The following is a 22,354-nucleotide window of genomic DNA, read 5'->3' as shown; positions in this document are numbered from 1 at the left end:
ACTACGGTAACAGGTGCATCCTACGAAAATGTTTTGAAGAACAAATTCCTTCCTGCACTGCAACAAAAACGTCCGGGAAGGGCTGCGCGTGTGCTGTTTCACCAAGACAACGCACCCGCACATCGAGCTAACGTTACGCAACAGTTTCTTCGTGATAACAACTTTGAAGTGATTCCTCATGCTCCCTACTCACCTGACCTGGCTCCTAGTAACTTTTGGCTTTTTCCAACAATGAAAGACACTCTCCGTGGCCGCACATTCACCAGCCGTGCTGCTATTGCCTCAGCGATTTTCCAGTGGTCAAAACAGACTCCTAAAGAAGCCTCCGCCGCTGCCATGGAATCATGGCGTCAGCGTTGTGAAAAATGTGTACGTCTGCAGGGCGATTACGTCGAGAAGTAACGCCAGTTTCGTCGATTTCGCGTGAGTAGTTAATTAGAAAAAAAATCGGAGGCCTTAGAACTTGAATGCATCTCGTACATAAGCTTATTTGTTTCAGTTGCAAATATTTGTCATGTATTATTGTTTTCTGACATGTTCTACATGCTGGATGTCCTTCTCACTACGGATCAATTGGAATGAAAGTAAATCTAATCTAATATAGTGAACGACGGATGTAGGGACGTGGACGGGCAAATAGACGTGCAACTGTTGAGCAGCTGACCGCCCAGATGAACTAAGGGCTACCAACACCCAACAGTGTCTCCTCAACGACATTCAGTGAACATTGATGTTTGTGGGTCTTTGCAGAAGTAGTGTGGTTCATGCACCTCTGCTGACTGCCGTTCATCGGCAACGAAGGCTGGAATTTGCACTCCAGTATCGCAGTTAGACGTCCACTGAGTGGCGACAGGTGGCCATTTCGGATGAATCACGTTTTGTATTCCATCGGGCAGATGGCCGTTGGCGTATTACGGCCTTCCAACAGTCATCGCTAGGCTACAGGACGGAGGGGGGAGCATTATTATCTGGGAAACTTTTAGTGGCATTCCTTGGTGATTTAGTCATTATGGAAGGCACAGTGGATCGATACAAAGATGCATCTACCATTGGGGACCGTGTGCACGCCTACATGCAGTTTGTTTTTTCTTCAGGACAATGGCATCTGCCTACAGAACAATTCAATGTGTCACACAGCTCGAAGTATACATGCATGGTTCGAAGAGCATCAGTATAAGTTTACTGTATCCCATGGCCCCCAAATTCTCGAGATTTAGACCCAGTCGAGAAGCCATGGGACCACCACGATCAAGCTGTTCGCGCCATGGACCCTCAACCGAGAAACCTAGCGCAGCTGGCCACGGCGCAGGAGTCGGCATGGCTTTTCTCTCCTAAATTATTTCTTAATTTTGACCAAACAAATCCGTAGGTGGAGAAGATTCTCTCAACAGGCGCAGTGCTGGCAGGCCAAGAAGTGAAGCTGTTCACAAAAGTAATAAATCCATTTGGTAAGTTTTTGTCTTTCCCGTGCATTATCTTCCACCATTTGTTTGGATGTCATTGCATTAGAAAATGTAGTGGCAGGAAAATAATGAGAATCAGCGATCCTAAAAGAGGTAGCACTTGCAATCCACTCTGGATGTAATTCTCTAAGTCAGTTTTTTGCACATTCTTCTTGTTCAGCAGTTAATCTTCGCCCTCTGTACCTTGGATCTAAAATATGAGCAAGATAGTGAAAGCGTTCTACTCCTTGTTCCTTTCGTTTATTTATTACTTTAGTGTAGATTTCCATATCAGGGCTTTCTGAAACATCGATCCATCGTTCGACAGTTTGTGCAGTATTTGTGCTATCTGTTGAAGAAGGTCCAGGACCCTACAAATGAGGATGAGTGGCACATTTGTAAATTACAACTGTATCCAAGATTTTGCTAATGTTTATAGGGAGTTCTTTACAATACTCTGTTGTCACAATTTCTACATACTTAGAAAACTTATTAGCAAAGGTGCGTAGCCAATAATGCTTGTAATTCAATCCAGTAGAATTCGGGAACTACGACACAAGACCAGACTTTTCCTTTAACCAACCATGTGGTTGATGGTGGTTCCGAAAGCACTTACGAACTTCACTGAGATGCTTTATTCCACTCGTAAGTGTTACTTCTTCTTTGAGCAGTTTAACATAATGAGAGGCACAACTTAATGCTAACATGTCAGGCAGTTCTTCTTTTAAAAACAGTCGCAGTTTTATCATTTTACTTTCACTATCAGTGCAAACAGCAAATACTTTTTCCTGAAAATTATCTTTATATTTTTTAATTGAAATTTTCAAAGATTCTGAACGATATTCGTTGGCTTCTCAATAAAGTACATTTAACAGAAATGCTTGTTGTATTGTACGGAAGCTTGGTGCTATAACTGGATCATTCTTTATATTAGACCACCCACCTGGTAGCAGTACAATGTCATTATGCTCTTTTAACTCAAGTTTTATATTTGCATCAGCATCATCCGCAATTTTATCAAGCAACATCCCACTTAATTTGAAGCTATCAAGACCAAAGTAACCAGGTCGCGATGCTTGAATCATGCGTCCACAATGTCGGTTCATGCTCACTTCCGTTGGTCGGCCCAGATAGAAATTTAGCAATCTTTATACCGGAATTACTCTAAAGTGTTCTTTATATAGCCTTTATTTATGGCATACTGCTTAGACATATTCTAAAGACAGTAAATATTGTAAATATGCAGTTAAAAATATAATCCAGGGTTAATAATAAAATACTTACAAATATGAACTCACCATTTTGTGTGTGCGTGTGTGTCTAGTAATATTGCAGTTGGTCTGGTCCACCAGCTTCATTGGTTTTCCGTGTACTTTTGTAACCATGTGAGGTAATGTTGGGGTGACACATTTTATTGAATAACTTCAAGAGTTTGGAACTGTTTGGTTCCAAACCGAAGTTCGCCAGCTCTCCTTCTGCTCACGTTCATACTTATTCTTATTTTGTGTTTCTGTAGTCTGATTGTGGTGTAATAAAAAAATGGTGTAACTATGGCAGGAAGCATGTAACTTCTTCCCCATTGGCAATGCACCAGAGACCCTCCTGGCTTTTGCTTTACGCCCAAGGCAAAAACGCTGGGAAAAACCTTGGTTAAGAGTGGTTTCACGCGCAATTCACTCAGTTAGCACTTTAACTACTCAGGTCTTCTGGCAGGCCACTTATACAATATCGTGCACACCTATTCTTCTGAATGCTGTATGCAGTAAGGGGAGAAGAGTGGGAACCCGGCAGGGACAGCGGAGAATGTGGTGTATGGATCAGGTGGTCCGTTCTCGAGGCTCGCTTGAGTTGGCATGAAGCTGCACTAGGACGAGGGCTGAGATAGACAAAATAGACAAAGGGAAACAGCTTAGTCATGTCACCGCAACTGCAGTTTTACGAGCCAGGTGTGAGGGGGGAGTGATGGCAGACTGTCACTGGCCCCAAGGCATCGCTGGGGTGCGGGAAAAGAGTGGTACAGTACACGTGTGTTGGCCCGTCCACCAGGGCCTGTGCTTGCTGGCCCACAGCTACGCTTGGGTGAGGGGTAAGTCGTATTACTGTGATGGCAGGCCAGGACTGTGGAGTAGAGATGGGCAGTCCATTCCTGAAGGGATTCAAAGAGCCAGATCCTTCTAAAGAGAGGATGATGGATGATTCAGAAAAAATGATTGGCAGCTCATCTGATTTCAAAAGGCGTCTCTCGTGCCTGGAATGAGCGGGGTGAAAATTTGTAAGTAGGCTGTTTAGGTTCTTATATTGGTAACGCCGCCGCCACGTAGCGCTCTCTGTATGAAAATCACTGACTGTGCTGTGTGCAGTCTGTGGCTAGTTTGCATTGTTGTCTGCCATTGTAGTGTTGGGCAGCTGGATGTGAACAGCGCGTAGCGTTGCGCAGTTGGAGGTAAGCCGCCAGCAGTGGTGGATGTGGGGAGAGAAATGGCGGAGTTTTGATATTTGTAAGAATGGATGTTATGAACTGATATATATATTATGACTATTAAGGTAAATACAATGTTTGTTCTCTATTAACATCTTTCATTTGCTAACTATGCCTATCAGTAGTTAGTGCCTTCCGTAGTTTGAATCTGTTATTTAGCTGGCAGTAGTGGCGCTCGCTGTATTGCAGTAGTTCGAGTAATGAAGATTTTTGTGAGGTAAGTGATTTGTGAAAGGTATAGGTTAATGTTAGTCAGGGCCATTCTTTTGTAGGGATTTCTGAAAGTCAGATTGCGTTGCGCTAAAAATATTGTGTGTCAGTTTAAGCACAGTCTTGTATAAATTTTTCAAAGGGGACGTTTCAAATTCTGCTCTAGGCTGCTGCAGCGGCGCCCCACCCCACAGTCATACGAAAACGTTTCCCAAGCTACTTATAGACCATGTACAAATGCGGATTTGCATACCTTATTAGTACACAAAGTTTTTCTCATCAATGAAAACAGAAATTAAAAATAGCTCTTTTTTTCAATTTATTGGGTGTCAGGCAGTACCCATTCAGCTGTCTCAGTAGTAATAACACTAATTAGGGAGACGTGAAAGTAAACACAACACAAAACTCAGTCTCCCAGTGGAAAAAAATATCTTTGATCCAACCAGCAATCGAACCTGGGTACTTTCCCTTCACATTCTGCTGCGTTGACTGCGCAGTTACCAAGCCAGACAACAGCAAAGTGCTTCAGTATGGTATATTAAGGCGAAAGACACTTCCAGCATCATGTTCCCACTTTTGATTTCAAAATAATATCTCATATTCCAGAAGCTATATAACACTTACATATTTTTGAGTCAGTTGTTACTTCTTATCCTGTGACTTAGCATCACACTTGAAACGTGTCGCCAACGATTATAAAAGCTGCTGTCTTCAGCCACCGTGTGATCAGAATGTATCGTTAAGCGATCCAGGTATCACCGCCCTCACAACAGCTCAGGCTCCCCACCACTCTCACTGATCGGACCTTCTCACTAGCTCACTGCTCCCCACCATTCTCAGGAATCAGATTGCAAGGTAGCTCACTAGATCACTACTCCACACCACTCCTACGGATCGGATTGCAAGCTATCTCACTGCTCCCCGCCACTCTCGCGGAAGAGATCACATGGAGCAGAACACATGGCGACCTGAGGCGTCACTCCATTTGCAGTGCCCTCGGGACAGTGGTGCAGCTTGCAACTCGCTTTCTTGACTGATCACTTTTCCATCTGAGTTCAGCTCTTTATTCTTTGTATCCTTACCTGATTTCTTCTAGTCATCATCTTCTTGTGTTGCTGCTCTTCTGTTTTCTTTTGTGTGAGTGTTCCTGTTAGGTGTACTAGTATGTTTCCTTCTGTGTTGTGTGTGTGCTGCATTTGTGTGTGCTGCATTTTTGGTCTGTTGGTAGCCTTTACCCAGGTTTTAATTACTTTGGGTGGATAGGAGACTAAATATAATGGTATGTATAACGTATAATTATTTTAACATGCATGATAGTCCATGTATGAACGTTGTCTCAGGAGGAATGGTCGATATTCAGAGATTCGACGGGAATGATCATTTGAAGCAAAAAACTGAATAAGGACATATGCCCTATTCGAAATTGTTCCTGAGATGCAACATATTTAAAGTTACTTTTGTACGTTTTTCTTGAAAAACACGAAATCCACGGACTATACCAAAAAATTGTCGCAGTACAAAATTAAACTACATCACAGTTCCTTTAAAAAGGTTCAAATGGCGCTGAGCACTATGGGACTCAACTGCTGAGGTCATCAGTCCCCTAGAACTTAGAACTACTTAAACCTAACTAACCTAAGGACATCACAAACATCCATGCCCGAGGCAGGATTCGAACCTGCGACCGTAGCGGTCTTGCGGTTCCAGACTGCAGCGACTTTAACCGCACGGCCACTTCGGCCGGCCTTTAAAAAGGCCCTGCTCATTTTTTTTTTCTCAAGCACTTATAGATTGTTTGAAGAGAGGGAGAGAATACAGAAAATTATGCGCAACATGCATGTTTTGTGGTGTAGGTAAGCCAGTTTGTGGTAGTTTCCAGGCTTGATAGAGCACGTGTTCTATATCAAATTACTCGTCGCGACTTCGTCTACACTACTAGGATACGTTCTAAACGATGACAATGCACTGAACAATAAAGAAAATAAGTAACAATGTATATTAAATATGCTCTATCTCGGAATCCATTCAGAATAGTACCAGTGTCCACTCAAGTTTTTTGCTTCAAATGATCGTTTCTGTCACGTTCCTGAATATAGACCATTCATGCTGAGAGAAGCTGTAAATTATGTTCAATTTTGTATTTATTCATTTAACCTGAACATATTAATGCCATCAGGAGTCCTCTTACATAAGATTGGAGTTTTGTATGTAATTAAAAAACTCATTAAATCACAGTTTTTTAAAAGATCATGATATTTTTAATATGACCTTTTCTTCTTCTCTCTGCATATATTAAGCATTTGCCTCTTGGTTGAAACTGTTGATTTTCCTCGGTCTACCTACATAACTTCTACCCACTGGGTAGTAATTCTCACCAATTCTGGTAAACGGCCGTCTTCCATTCTTGTGGCATAATCCTTCCAGTGGTTTCTGAATTATTTACTGTGCTCATCTAAGTTTTTCGCTATCAGTTCTTTTCTGATGTGGACATTCACTCTCTTGTCAGACATAATGTACCCAGCTACTCATCTTAGCAATCGGATCTCTAGTGCTTCTTTTCTGAGGGGAAAGTGTTTCTGCTGTGTTGTCCAGGCAAGAGCTGCAAGGTCAAAGGAACAGTAGTTATTAGTGGGTCAACAATAAACTTGATCATTTGGACTGCAACTCCTCCTGTATAGTAAATGCTGAACTGAAAGAGTTTTCGACAGCATTGTCAGCTCAAAAAAGAATTTTTGCTGCAGACAAAATTTGTATCTGAAAATTACTAGGGACATATGACAAAATTATTACTCCTCGTTATAGGTTCTTTTAAATAGGACCAAATCAGATAAAAATACAGATTTAGTGACTTGTATTAAAAAGGTGATGTACCTTCCTTTTACTTATTTTTATGAGTGAATAGTGGGTGCTGAGTCATGAAAAAGAGCTAGTTCATTCCAGTGAGTAATCAGTTCTGATCCAATCTCTGAAAAATAACATTTTTGCCCATCTCTAGTGTGGAGGGACAACTGGGCTATGGGCCACCTGCCGCTGACCCTCAGCTATGGATGAATGGGATGGGGAAAGAAACACCAGTTCATCACTGCAGAATGATACACTTTGTGGGTATCTGCAATTGAGAGAACTGGACCTGATTATGTCGAGTTTCTGTCTATCGTATGACGCCACAATCATGTCATACTCGAACTGTTTTATATAAGCTGAAAAATTTTTTCAGTGAAGCCGGGCTCTTCTGGCTCTCTAGCACGAGCCGACCCTGTGTCTTCATATTCTTGACTTGAACTTGCATTGAAGGCTTTGTTATTAGTGCAAAAGAACTTTGTTATCAATATATCCAGTAGTTCCTTTGGTTGATCATTGGTTTTAATTAGGAACTCCTTCAGGCTATCATGTTTCTCTTTAGTTGTGATGAAGCTGAATGTTGACTCATTACTTCTACTAGTGTATCACCATTACCTCTGCTACTGGAGCAGTTAGAGGGAGACTCCGTTAATATAGGACTATTATTCTTGTGTGTCCCTGAGTCTAAATCGCATATATCTTACTTCAGAGATATTGAAAAGTCCTTTCTCTTAGTGCACTTTTTCAGATGTCATTTTATTTTTTCAATTTTGCCGCTGAACTCAACATTGCAGTGTTTGCAGGAATTTTCACAACTACATGATCTTTAAAAACCGTTTGCTTAAACCAACAATTATGATAATTCTGCAAGGCTATGGCTGCCAAAATAAGAAATTTAATTTATGAATTTTTTCCTGTTTAATTTATCAGTGTTTCACTATTAAAATAGTTTTAAGAATGGGTTAATGTTTTGAATAAATTAATTGTCAGATTTTAAATTGAACTACTTGTTTGACGATTTGAAGAAATCCCAAAAAATCCATAACAACCCAATTAACCCATTGGGTTTGTTTTTTCATAGAAAATTCTCTGGTTTTTCTCAGCTCTCGTATAATGTGGGTGCTTTTACTAATAAACTCCTTGAATGGCAACCAAGCCTCCTTCTCACAAGCAGTCTTATTTTTCCGACCTGAAAGAGGCAGCGCTATGGTAAGACACTGGTATTCAGGAGGAAGGCGGTTCAAATGCCCTTCCAGACATCTAGATTTAAGTTTTACTTTATTTCCCTGAATATTTAAAGGTAAACATCTGGGTGGTTTCTTTGAAAGGACACGGTTGATTTTGTTTCCCAATCCGAACCTGGGATTCATCTACAGTGACTTCGTCGTGGGCGCTAGTAATTTTTCGAATATTATGTCCATTAACAGTCCATAAGATAATCGTGCATGTGTAACAGAAATTTCTGTGGAAATTAAACGATGTGTCCAGCATTGTGCGTACTGCAGGATAGTCAATAGCCGATGAACCATCTTCCTAAAACAAATATATAAACAGAAAATTAAAATCAAATAAAGTGAGACAGGACAGGTAAACGTGAGGCTACGTTACCAAAATGGCGGCCATTTTAGAATCCATCACCTAGGATGCAGCTCGTGACTTTCACATGAAACGGGGTCATGTAACATATTAAACAGAAAGAGAATTACACGAGATAACGAGATAAGTAATGCTGACTTTCATTTGAGCATAACTTCATTGATTTTCGAGTTATGACTGGCGTGTTGCAGGCGACGTGAAAGCTGATGGAGTCAATGCAACCCAAATGCATTGAGATCCTTGATGTCAGGAGAGCGGAGAACCATTGTTATCTAGGAGGATTTCCACTAACTCCATTCACAAGCGGTCAGGGTCTATTCGTCGTCATAGATTTCGTCCAAATGAATGTCATATGTAGGGCTTGGCTAGAAACTAAAGTTGCAGATGTAGCTAAATGAGAAAAAATAGCATTTGTGGCACGGGTCGGGTGAGGAGTGAACCATTTATGTTAGAGCAGGTTCCAGGCAGCGGTTGGAGTAGCGGAAAGAGTACAGAACGGTAATTCGAAGGTCGTGGGATCGAGTTCCTAGGAGGAAACTTTATTTTTGTATTTTCAGTGTTTGCATTACATACACTGCAAGCTCTAACGGCAGAAAGTGAAGGTGAAACTTCTTTATTAAATATTTTACTTAACTACTGAGTGAAATTGAATGCAAGTGAACCTACTTTCTCTTTACTTATTCTTATCATGTCAAAACTCACCCACAATATTCTAGCACAACGCAATCTGACTGCTCTAAAAAAGGATAACCTGACTTCAACGTTGCCTAAAGAGAAATCCTAACAATAATCTATACATTTCATTATGCACTTACCTCACAAAAATCTTCATTACGCGAACTACTGCAATACAGCGAGCGTCAATACTGCCAGCTAAATAAAATATTCTAACTACTAAAGCCACTAACTATTAATGGGCATGTGGTTAGCAAAGGAAAGATTTTGTTGCAAACCAAATAATGTATTTTTTTACGTTAATAATGTGACATCCAGTTCAGACACAAACGTAATCGTCAATGACATCTAATACAAAAGTATATAGTCATGAATAATTTTCAGTCTCCAAGTCGAACATGTAACAGATCGTCAGCCTACGCTAACACTTCAGACCTCTACCCTCCATCAATGATAACTTCTAACATCTAACATCCATCACTGCTGGCCGTTCAACTCCGACTGCCCAACAGTGCTTCCATCTCTACTGGCGACGAACTTCCAACTGCCCAACATTACTGGCGATTAACTTCCAACAACGAGTCCAACCAGCCACAGAGTCTCTTACAAAGAAAGCGCAGTCAGAGATCCAATGCAAAATACACAGCGCTGCTAACACAGAAGCAGCCCTCTTACAAAAGAGAACTTCAAACAATCCTGAACACAATGGGTAGAATAATGGAGCAGGAATTCCATATGACAATAAACACCCACAAAACAAAAGTTCAAGTCTGCGGTAAAATAACAACTGAGGAAGTGAAGGAGCTACAAGAGAGAGTATGCTTAATTGCCCAGGTCAAAAATGCTTTTAATAAGAAAATGCTTTTAATAAGAAGAAAAACAGATTCACTACAAGGAATATAAGCCTTGACGTGAGAAAACAAATGTTGAAGACGTACGTGTGGAGGATTGCAACATACGGCAACGAAGCTTGAACGATAGGAGTGAGAGAGGAGAGCAGACTCGCAGCATTCGAAAAATGGTGCTACAGAAGAATGATGGCAATCAGCTGGAGAGAAATGTTCACGAACGAGGACAGGTTTTCGTTAAAGAAAAAAGATGCTTCATGAAACACCTAAAAAGAAGAAAGGCTCAGCTGATAAGCCATATACTCCGACATGATGGTCTATTGAGAACAATAGTTGAGCAAGCAGTAGAAGGAAGAAACTACAGATGTAAACCCAGACTGGAGTACATAAAACAAATAATGGAGGGTATGAATTTTTCTTCGTGCTACGAGCTGAAACGGAAGGCGGACAAGCGAGAGGAATGCGGAGCTGCTGCTGACTTGAGAGAGAGAGAGTGTGTGTAAATAAAACGAAATAAAGCTCAATATGTTACATTTATTCATATTTTTATAAAAAGACATAAAAAGAAATGGTAAAAGAAAAGCAAATAAATTTCCAAGAAAAGATTGTGGCTACAGCATTCACGAGGACTTGCAAATAAGTTCCAGGATAGGATTGTAAGGCGTACACGACAAGTTGGTATATAAAATTAGATCGTTTTGTTATTCTAAAGCTGACGATTTACACGTCCTGCGGCTAAACTCATCGGAAAACAAGGGATGCGGTTAATTTCTCGCTGTCTTGTACACCTTATAAACGCTGCAGTTCTACAATTACATGGATGTTACAAATTTCCTATAGATAAACAAACTTGATTTACATTCATCAAAGGTTCTCTCTCACTGCACTGTTTGCAGCAAACCACGCGTGACGCTGCTCGAAGATCAAAATGAAAGTAATGGAATACGAAATCCCGTAAGCTTTAATTACATTGCCTTCTTGGAAAGTTATTTGCAGAATTTTCGTGGGCGTTATAAGTACAATCACTCGGAAATATATTTGCAAACTCAGATTTCCCTACGCCTTTCCATTTCAAGCATTTTTTTGTAAATATTGAGAAGTTAAATGTATTAAGCATTTCGTTTTATTTGCAGCATACGTGACATAGAAACTGAAAATAAAAAAAAATTGTACGTATTGGGAAACGACCCCGCGACCCTTGGACTGTACTCATTCTGCTGTGGTAACCGCTACCTGGAATCTACGCTAACCTAAATGGCTCGTGATACGCCAGACCCGCGCCATAAAAATGCTATTCTTTTTTTTTAACGCTTGGGCATCATTAGCCAATGGCCACAGTGCGGCGTTGAAGCGCGAAATTCCGTGAAACTGGCTCTGTTACAGACAAACAGAAAGCTGTATGATCGATAATGGCTGCAGACGCTGTTCTGGCATCGTTAGCGGGAGTGCACAGCGCAGTACTGACCGCACTGACGACAAAATGCTGCCAGAAACATGGCACACCTCGCTGTTGATGCTTGTGCTCGCATTCCGGTTGGTTAAACTCCACGGGGAATGGACAAAGCGAGTAACAACAACCCTATAACGTGCTGGGCAGCACGTCGAACACATCCGTTGTCCCTTACTTGTAATCAGCAGCATTTGCCTTGTTCTGTAGAAAGTGCGAGATAGCTCGAGAAAGAGTACAGCAATGCTCAAAAGAAAGGCATCTTTGTTTTCCTCGTGTAATTCTGTATCTGTCTGATACATCACATGACCTCATTGGCTTTTAAATTACGAGTTGTATCCACGATGGCGCCCCCAAAATTGCTGCTATCTTGGCAGCGTAGTCTCACAGTGCTTTACTTTCAGTTTCTATTTATGCACTTGTTTTTGATTTAGAAGGGTGGTTGTGCATCTGCAGAACAAAACAGTATTTAATCCATATTGTAATTTAAATGAATATCATTAACATTGGTAAGATGCATATTATGTAATTTAATAATTTACGTCTCGGAAACCGTGATCTCAGTTCTTATAATAAACCAGCCCATCTCTGGAAAGACTCCATTTCCCTGTACTATTATCACGCGACGCCTTTGTTAATAGCTGCTAATGCTGTTCGTAAAGGCTATAAATGTTTTTGTAACTAAATTCCTTTTTCCCACTTTTATCCTAAAGAAAGGATCTTCGGTATTTTTATTTATTAAATGAATGAGAGTTCTTTAAGCTATTTTTTCAGCAGACTGAGGACTCAAATAACGCAAATTAGTTGTATTTGTTAATTTCACACTGTCTTACGAGATATATAAACATGAACGAAAATTTACGGTGTACGATTTACTGTGAGGTTATATCCAACATTTGTGTTTTATCTTTTACATTAGAAGCCCGCATCTCGTGGTCGTGCGGTAGCGTTCTCGCTTCCCACGCCCGGGTTCCCGGGTTCGATTCCCGGCGGGGTCAGGGATTTTCTCTGCCTCGTGATGGCTAGGTGTTGTGTGCTGTCCTTAGGTTAGTTAGGTTTAAGCAGTTCTCAGTTCTCAGTTCTAGGGGACTGATGACCATAGCAGTTAAGTCCCATAGTGCTCAGAGCCATTTTACATTAGAACGCATCATACATCTGAAATGTTTAAGGTTTACGTACTTTTTTAATGTTGTAATTATTAATTGTTTTTTTGCTGATTGAAGAATCTCCTTTACACTATAGCAACGTAAAACATATTGAGTGGGTTGTGCACGTGTTACGTGACTGACTGTACAATTTTTTCCTCACCACATACTTTGTATATCATTCGTATCACTGTTGTCAAACTGCACCTTGTGACACCAGGGACTTCTGGAGTCCATTAAGTTTTGAAGTTATTTGTCCTATCTTTGATGGTATTCTTGGTAATGTTACACTTGCGAAATTTGTATTTTGTCGCCTCTGTTTCCTGTTCCAACTTAGGTCTTAAGATGATCTGCAGATTAGATCGAAACCGATACCCGTTAATAAAAGAAGTTGTGGTCCAGACGGTGTTTCTGATTTGTTGGAAATTTGAGTATTAACTGCAAAGAAAAAAAAAGGCGGTGGATGATATGGTTCTTTGTTATCATTTCAGGATTCAGCACACTAAAAACTACAAGAATAAGCCACTTTCAGATAGAGCCCATTATCAGTGAGAAAGTATATCACTAATCAGCAGTGAAACGGTTTTTCAAAATGTTTCCAGAATGAGATTTTCACCCTGCAGCGGACTGTGCGCTGGGAGATTACAACTGTGTGCCGGACCGAGACTCGAACTCGGGACCAAGTTCGAGTCTCGGTCTGGCACACAGTTTTAACCTGCGAGGAAGTTTCTTTACAAAATGCGTTTACTTTAGTCTCTGACCTCGCGTAAAAATACCAGAAAACCTCTGCGCTCAGGTTTCCCTTTGTGGCTTCCCATTGTAGATGCCTATATTTACTATGACCGCCGCTACTAAGGATGGGAGTTTCGGTGCTGCTTCTGCGAGGATGAATCTGCGATTTTTTTTTTTCACGTAGTTTCGAGCCGTCTGCCGTGTGGTCGGGGAGACTGCCTCTGCAGCATTTCCACCTTGACTAAGAATGAGAGCGCAATAAACTGTTACTTAGTGGAGAAAGTGAACTCTAATCAGTAATGTGTAAACCGAAAAACAGTAATGTGGCTCTGGTTACTGTTTCATTCGTGGAGACCTAACGCAGAAAAAACAGTGACAGAGACAAGAAACTTGAGGATCGCGCAACTGAGATTTGTTGCAGCCTTCCGTGGCTCCTGAAGTGTGTCTCGTACTTAGGGTATGTGTTAATGGTTTTAGCGATGTCCATTTTTGCGCTGCGCCCCTCGTGTCTCGGAAGCCTCTAAATTTCTGGACGAATCGATGGGACGGTTAACTTCTAAGGCATCGCTGCTTGCATATTCCTCGCTCAGTCATACCAGAGACGGTGCACCGTCGGCTGTTTATACACCAGAGTGAAACTCAGAAGGTTACTTTTACCCGCCATAGTGTTCTATTTTATCCTGGATTGTATTCAGCATGGTATTTTAAACTGCTACTATTATCTTCGTAATGATTTTTCGAAGAAGCTGTCACAGTGTTTTACAGAAGGCTATAAAGAAATACGTACTGTTGGTAACTGATTTTGACGCTATCTGAAGGCCGCAACGTTAATTAACAAAGTTGTTTATGCGACCTACGTAACGCTCAGGCTACTACAGCGTTCCAACGGCATTGCTGCACCCATTGTAAGTGTCCAGCCTACATGCTAAGCCTAGTCACTACGCTTGTGTCTCTAGAACAGGGTTTTCCAAACTGTGTTCCGCGGAAAAGTAGTGTTCCGTAGGAAATGAATAAGTGCTCCGTGAAAAGCAGTTAATAACATGGCGTTTTACCCCGGTATTTTAACGATACTAATTATTTTTTAAAATTTTATTGTGATTTTTGTGTTGTTAGTTATGGCTTGGAATTGAAGTAAACACTGAATAAAACAATATTTTTCTCATTTTTAAAAATTTTATTAACTTTCAAAATAAACAAGGTGTTTTATCAAAGTACAAGTAGTCTCAAAGTGTTCCGTCAGAGGAGAAGTTTGGGAAGCCCTTGTCTAGGAGGTGTTGTCTCACGTAGTTACCTACTAGCCATGTCGGTAGACTGTATGCGTCACCAAATTACTAACTAAATGGCACACTTTAGTTAAGTGTTCTGTTTCTTAAATTATGTTTTTCATTTAGTTGATTCGTCAACGTTAGCTATGCTTAACATGATCTTTGTGAACATTCCTTGAAACCGACTTTAGTACAGCAGAAACAAACAAAATCTTGACTTATCCAGATTGTAGTCCAAAAACTGCTTACAGAATTTAGCAGAATGATTTTAGGAAAGAACGCTAATGCACGGATTCCTTTTTTTCTGTTGGACAACTACCTGAAAAACGTACATACGTCAATCTAGCTGCCCACATGGCATTCATATAGCGAGTGAACAGAAAACTCCTACGGCTGGTTCTTCAAGAAAATGGATATCCGAAACATATAAAAACAACTACAGAGCTTCATACAATAGTACCAAATTAGTAATTCGTCTGCCAAAATCAAGTGCTGAATAAATAATTATGAACGAAGGTACCCGTCAGTGATGCAGGTTTTTAACATATGTCTAGGCGCTTTCTCCGAAGATTGGAAAAACTGTTGGAATACAAGGGAATAAAAACTGAGCTCAGCAGAACATTATAGATGCTTATTTTTGCTGATGGTCTTTCAGTTGTAGACCATACAGAACACAGGTTGCTGTTCGCTATTCATAACCTGGATCAAATCTGCTCAGACTACAATTTTAAGACGTCAAAAAATAAAAAAATAAAAAAATAAATAAAGCAACAGCACTCGTAGGAAATTACCTACATAAGTAAAAAATTGCTAATAAACAAGTCGAGCAAGGACCTCATTTTAGCTGTTTATGCTGCGATGCCAGTTATATCTAAGCCAAGGATAAACAGATGCTTTGTGCGGTACAATTAAACGCAGTCTGAAGAATAGAAACTCAACTCATATTTTATAATACACTCCTGGAAATGGAAAAAAGAACACATTGACACCGGTGTGTCAGACCCACCATACTTGCTCCGGACACTGCGAGAGGGCTGTACAAGCAATGATCACACGCACGGCACAGCGGACACACCAGGAACCGCGGTGTTGGCCGTCGAATGGCGCTAGCTGTGCAGCATTTGTGCACCGCCGCCGTCAGTGTCAGCCAGTTTGCCGTGGCATACGGAGCTCCATCGCAGTCTTTAACACTGGTAGCATGCCGCGACAGCGTGGACGTGAACCGTATGTGCAGTTGACGGACTTTGAGCGAGGGCGTATAGTGGGCATGCGGGAGGCCGGGTGGACGTACCGCCGAATTGCTCAACACGTGGGGCGTGAGGTCTCCACAGTACATCGATGTTGTCGCCAGTGGTCGGCGGAAGGTGGACGTGCCCGTCGACCTGGGACTGGACCGCAGCGACGCACGGATGCACACCAAGACCGTAGGATCCTACGCAGTGCCGTAGGGGACCGCACCGCCACTTCCCAGCAAATTAGGGACACTGTTGCTCCTGGGGTATCGGCGAGGACCATTCGCAACCGTCTCCATGAAGCTGGGCTACGGTCCCGCACACCGTTAGGCCGTCTTCCGCTCACGCCCCAACATCGTGCAGCCCGCCTCCAGTGGTGTCGCGACAGGCGTGAATGGAGGGACGAATGGAGACGTGTCGTCTTCAGCGATGAGAGTCGCTTCTGCCTTGGTGCCAATGATGGTCGTATGCGTGTTTGGCGCCGTGCAGGTGAGCGCCACAATCAGGACTGCATACGACCGAGGCACACAGGGCCAACACCCGGCATCATGGTGTGGGGAGCGATCTCCTACACTGGCCGTACACCACTGGTGATCGTCGAGGGGACACTGAATAGTGCACGGTACATCCAAACCGTCATCGAACCCATCGTTCTACCATTCCTAGACCGGCAAGGGAACTTGCTGTTCCAACAGGACAATGCACGTCCGCATGTATCCCGTGCCACCCTACGTGCTCTAGAAGGTGTAAGTCAACTACCCTGGCCAGCAAGATCTCCGGATCTGTCCCCCATTGAGCATGTTTGGGACTGGATGAAGCGTCGTCTCACGCGGTCTGCACGTCCAGCACGAACGCTGGTCCAACTGAGGCGCCAGGTGGAAATGGCATGGCAAGCCGTTCCACAGGACTACATCCAGCATCTCTACGATCGTCTCCATGGGAGAATAGCAGCCTGCATTGCTGCGAAAGGTGGATATACACTGTACTAGTGCCGACATTGTGCATGCTCTGTTGCCTGTGTCTATGTGCCTGTGGTTCTGTCAGTGTGATCATGTGATGTATCTGACCCCAGGAATGTGTCAATAAAGTTTCCCCTTCCTGGGACAATGAATTCACGGTGTTCTTATTTCAATTTCCAGGAGTGTATATGGCTGCACCAGTACTTCTTTATGGAAGTGAGACTTGGGTAATAACCATCCAGGACGACAACCATATAGAGGCAGCAGAGACAAATTCGTTTGATCAGTTAAATGATTACTGGACAAGAGAAGCAACACTAGTCAGAGATGAGCTTACGGTTCTTAGTATCAGTGATAAAATAAAAGATCGCAGAAGGAAGTAGCAAGTGGAATTAAACAGAATGGAAAATAGCAGAGCACCAAAAATAGTTCACAAACCAATAATCGAAACAGTGTTGGAAGAAATGAAAGACGCGCTAATGATGGTAGCCAGAACGGGTCGTTTGATCTACAATTCCTTGAAAGGGAAGAAGAAGACACTGCTTACATTCATTTCTTCGTGATTCTTCGTTGAAAAATTATAAAAACACGAATTAAATTAATGTTTGTGTGGTCTATTTCTGAGCGGAGTGCTCCAGTGTTTAAGATATAGTCTTCGTCGTCAAGACGACGTGACCATTCTGACTTTTATTATCCACTGCTTTGCTAGATCACACACTTTGAATGCTTCAACATGACATCATCCTAAATAAAAAGTAACCGGTCCACGATAACCTAGATACGAAGATGATGTTAAACTTTACATTATCCTTTCATTTAAATATTTCTTCCAAACCAACTATTATTTTAACGATAGTTTACGTATTTAGAAGATAATCCACAGTAACTTTTCGGAAGTTGGAATTGTCGCTTGACCTTGCACTTCTCCTCTCCATTACAAGGTAATTTACTCTATCAATAATTCAAGTGACGTTTTAATGGTAGATTCTTCCTTAAAAAGTTACACTCAATTGTTGAGTTGTGATTTTTCCAAGCTTCAGCTTTGTATTGGAGCTTACGATATGAACTTCCTGGTGTTGCTGTTATTTTAAAATAGATCCAAGCAACGTATTGCGGAAAATTCGAGTGCCAACGACTAACACGATTCAAACCTGCATTGAATGAAAATTTGTTGCAAAACTGTAATAAACTGAGTGCTTTTCGAATCTAAAATTGCATTATTCATAGCGTTAGGGATATAGATGTAGATATTTTTATTGAAGACTGAGGACAGTGAACTGAAGTACATTATAGCAATATTTACTTCATTTGCAGACTAATAATTATAGCCATTCGGAGTAGTATGTTTTTAGGTTGGGTAGTACCTCAAAGCACTTGCTTATTTTACCCAGAGCAGCAGATCAGGCGTTGAAGTGTGGACGGAAAACGGATAATCTATACTGACACTCGTAACCTACTTCGTGGTGCAGTTGCGACCATGATGGAAACATCTGGTTTAAATAACGTAGTGTGTGTGCTGGAAGACTGTTAGACGCAGAAAAAAAAAACGACTAGCATCCTGAAGTGGGTACATGTTAAGCCACCAGTGATCACAATATCTGCACTTATATCGCTAACATCCTGGGTAACGAACCTTTAGACGTTGATCAGTATTGTTTACTGAATGTTCTCAATTAACGATCCCTTGGTCTGCAGTGGTTCGTTAGACCTGTTACGACGATCACCTTACTGCGGTGCACAATTTTCACAGTTGTAAAGAACACGTCTGCGATGTTACGTACTGTACAGCATTCTTTGTTTTGAAAGTCTTTGTTATTTGTTGCTGTTGTGAGGTTACGCCTTCCGGTGAAGGAGCATCAGGACAACTGTGTTGTCAACAGTGCAAGACCATGAGTGCATGGAAATGTGGTATTTACAAATACAACACGTATCCCGTACTACATACATGGCATGTATGGGGTGAACCATAACTATACCGTATATAACAATATATACAATATATACTATACCATATATAACAAACTTTCAGAGCTGATAGTGTGGACCAAAACAAGAAAAAATGCCTGGTAGACATGCGCTCTAAAACACGTACACAAAGAGCTATGAGCATTCGTTCACCTTCTTCCATATTTTTGGAGGAGTTGGTATGGGTCAAGACAAGAAAAATCTGTCCAGTAAACATTGGCTCTAAAGTGCTTACTATAGAGCTATAAAAACTTGGTCATCTTCGGTACTGTAAAGTACATCTTTTCTGCTGAATAAGTGCTCACACCTCTTAAGGTACGCGTTTTAGAGACCATATTTATCATATATTTTTCTTGTTTTCGTCCATATTATCTCTTTTCAAAATACGGAAAGCAAAGACATTGCAGTGGAAGAGATGTGCTTCGCAATATTGGAGATGAACAAGTGCTAGTAGCTCTCACAGTACGCATTTTAGGCCTATGTGTACTTAGGGTGACCAACTCTCCCGTATTTCTCGGGATATCCCGTATTTAGAGACATTTTTTCATAATCTCCCGGCTCCCGTATTTTCAGGCTCAGTGGCCGTTTATCTCCCGTTTTTAACTTTGTTTTTCTTAACATGTACCGGTACGTAAAATTATTTTTCAATCATTTAAATTTTGCACGCACTGTCAGGATTCGTTTCGTAGACAGCAGAGACAACTGATTCTATATCGACCTTCGACCATAGATGTCGACATTATGTCTATCGAATATCTTTGGAATGATCGAACGACGCTTGGTGGTTAGATGTGACTTTGTTTCTGTGCCAGTGCTTACGGTGAATCGTCGTTAACTTGTTCAAGATTGTATGATGGGCAGCGAAGACGAAGCTAAAACGCCACCAAAAAAGAAAACGAGGTAGTAAATTTGATAATACTTCAGAGTTTAATTCCACTACGTCTAGAAAGGGAACTGACATTCAATGACGTGCATGAAGTTGTAGAATATCTTAAGCTGGATTGTATTAATTAAGATGAATTATATGAGGAGTTTTGTGGTTCTAATGATGCAATTAAATGTGCTGTCTCTTTAGATCGTAATGTTAGCCAGAAATGGAGACAGGTCTTTACAACTTTGAAATCAAAGAATGTTAATTTTGAAAACTTGGGTAAGCTGGTTTGTTTTGTTATGAGTATACCAGGAAGTAATGCTCACACTGAGACAGTATTTTCTCTTATGAATAATAAGTGAACTAATGTAAGGAACAGAAGTAGCACAAACGTAATCAAATCTGAACTACAAGTTGCCATGAATTTTCCTTATTCGTGTAGTGAAATTTTGAATTCGCTAAAAATGATGTAAAACTACTGACTGAGGCAAAATCTGTTACAAAATATGTATAAGTAATTGTGATGTGTAAATAAATAGTCTACTTTTACAAATACTGCTTTGATTTTTGGCGAAATTTTGCCGTGTTATTAATCTCCCTTACTTTTTGTCAAGGATATAAGAATCTCCCTTATTTTCGTTTAGAAAAGTTGGTCACCCTATGTGTACTAGACATTCTTTCCTTGTTTTGGTCTATATTCTGAAAGTTTGACGGTGGCGTTCTGATCACCGGATATAGTACTGTCACAAAACCGAACTCTGGTAACAAAAGAAACAAAACACTCTGTAACGTGCTACTCCTGGCAGTGGCGCCTTGCATCAAATCAGTTCCCGCCAAAAAAGCCAGATCAGGCATTCGAAGATTGTTGCAGGAGCTCTGGGACTCACCGTCGTATAAAACCTCGTGCTGCTCGCTGGTGAAACTTTTCAGAAAATACTCCGAAAACTGGAATGTTCATAGGACATACAAACAGTAAATATGAGCCTCTCGCCAGGCCGAGAGGGCCCGAGTGATATCACCTGCCGCCGTGTCATCCTCTGTCTTGCGGCATCGTGCGGATGCGGTACGGAGGACCACCTGGCCGTTTCTCAAACTTTCCAAACCGCGGAGCCGCCTCTACTCGGTCAGGTAGCTCCGCGATTCGCATCACCAAGCTGTCTGCATCCCGTACCAGCCCTCACACCAAGGAAGAATCGTTAGCAGTACCGGTAATCGAACCGGGGTCCTCCACACGGCAGCCATCTACTCTGACCACTGTGCTATGGAGGCGGACACGAACAACAAACACCTATAGTTAAATTTTCTAACAAAAATAATTTCTTAACCCAAAGTGATAAATGAAAAATAAATACTTGAATGAAATAACAATAAAACCCACAATCTTTCTGAACTTGTACATGGGTTGGACAAATATATGGAACCACCGCGAGAAATGCGTGTTCGAACATAAATACAGATGCTAGACAAGCCTGCAGGTTGCTCTGTTGTATTTGTCCACCAACGGCAACTGTCTCATGTACTCAATACGTTGCATGTAGTTGTGAGTGCGTTATATCAAAGTTAAGTAAATTCTAACATGGGCAAATTGTTGGTGCTCGTATGATGAGTTCTTCCGTAACCAAAGTAGCCGAAGTGTTTGGCTTTTCAAGAAACACCATATCGAAGATTTGTACCAAATAAAAGGGAAGCGAAATAAAAAAAAAAAAACACGAAGGGAGCTCCATAAGCACCTGATACCGAAACCATAAAACCTGCACTATGGAGCAATGGAAGGATGCCATGTGGTTGGATGAGTCTTGATTGACATTGTTTCCAAATAGACGAACTTACGTGCCAAGAGTGAAATATGTCAACGTGGTGATTTGGGCTGCCATATCGTGATATTCCATGGACCCCTTGGTTATTCTGCAAGGTTGCGTTACTTCCAAGGATTGTGTGACCATTTTGGTTGACCAGATCCATCCCATGGTACAATAGTTGTTCCCCATTGGCGATGATGTGTTTCAAGAAGACGGAACTCCTGTCCACGTATCTCGGATAGTCCAGGGTAGGTGTAGTGGGCACAAGGATGAACTGTCGCATCTCCCTTGGTCACCATGCTCACCATTTCTCAGTCTCATTAAGACTTTGTGGTCTGCTTTCGAGTAAAGGAGGCGTGATCGGTATCCATCATCGTAACTGAACGTGCCACTGTTTAGCAAAGAGGATGATATAATATATCCTTGAAAACCATACAGAACCTGACGACTGGACGTTGCTCAGATTGCCAAAGGTTTTCCTACAACGTATTAGGCATGCTAATGTGTTTTTCTTTCCATAATTTTGTCCATCTCTTGTACATGTTCTTACATTGTAATAACTTCGCCGTTTGTAATTGAACTTTACATTAATATTTGAAAGGGAAGTATAAGGAATCGTGTTAATGAACTGACTGTATCTGTTTTACCTACTGGTTTGGCTTGTGGCATACTACAAGCCTTTCTGGTTGACAGCTTTTGGGAAGATTGCATAACGTGTGTCCTAAGTTTATCTGTCCAGTGAAGGTGAATGTCAGTGGTGCGCGTTTAACATGGCATCCTATGTTGTGGTGGAGTTGGTGGCTTGTGCTGGTGGTGGTGGTGGTGGTGAGAGAAGGGGAGAGGTGGAA

General features: G+C 41.5%; 1 protein-coding gene across 1 annotated transcript in view; it reads left to right on the top strand.

Annotated features, from left to right (window-relative positions):
* Nucleotides 1-14,034: 14,034 nt before the first annotated feature.
* Nucleotides 14,035-22,354, top strand: part of LOC126188948 (alpha/beta hydrolase domain-containing protein 17B) — a 180,572-nt gene continuing 172,252 nt past the window's right edge. The window contains exon 1 of the mRNA XM_049930694.1: nt 14,035-14,320. The gene's annotated coding sequence lies outside the window, so the exon portion shown is untranslated. The remainder of the gene's footprint in view (nt 14,321-22,354) is intronic.

Source organism: Schistocerca cancellata, chromosome 5, assembly GCF_023864275.1.
Source record: "Schistocerca cancellata isolate TAMUIC-IGC-003103 chromosome 5, iqSchCanc2.1, whole genome shotgun sequence".
Lineage (NCBI taxonomy): Eukaryota > Metazoa > Arthropoda > Insecta > Orthoptera > Acrididae > Schistocerca > Schistocerca cancellata.
This window is presented reverse-complemented; position numbering and strand designations above follow the sequence as displayed.